Source organism: Sphaeroforma arctica (genome assembly GCF_001186125.1).
Source record: "Sphaeroforma arctica JP610 unplaced genomic scaffold supercont1.293, whole genome shotgun sequence".
Lineage (NCBI taxonomy): Eukaryota > Ichthyosporea > Ichthyophonida > Sphaeroforma > Sphaeroforma arctica.
In genome coordinates this window covers 5,271-5,790 of record NW_014040265.1, presented here as the reverse complement: position 1 = coordinate 5,790, position 520 = coordinate 5,271, and positions in this window count along the sequence as shown.

Genomic DNA, 520 nt, shown 5'->3' with positions numbered 1-520 from the left:
GAAGGATCTGAGCTAACATGAGACTCAATATGATCACACACCAGACACTTCTTTCGTTGGTATCCTGCTGATTCTGTTGCGGCACGCGCTCTCTATTGGAATTGAATTCTGTATTTGCTACGGTTGTCTTGATCTGAAGATAGCTGGAATAAACGAAGTTTGTATTATGATTTTGGTCAGTACATACAGGTGTATACAAAGTGCAAATACAAATTTTGTGTAGTCTAGCGAATACAATTCATTTGCAGGGATGAATATTTCCCCAAGAAGCGTTTATTGATTGCTACTCCGGAATGATCCGAAGCACGCGTAGACTATTAGTAGACACAGCCAATATCGCACCGGGTACTTAGCATTTGCAGGGATAGAAGCAAGAGTACATTACTAAGAGATATTTGAGACTGCAATGGCTTCTCCTTATATCTAAATACTCGTACAAACAAGCAGACAGTCAAACAGTTAGAAACATAGACAAAAATAAATCAACACAGGCACGAAAAGGTACAAATACAAAGAGATA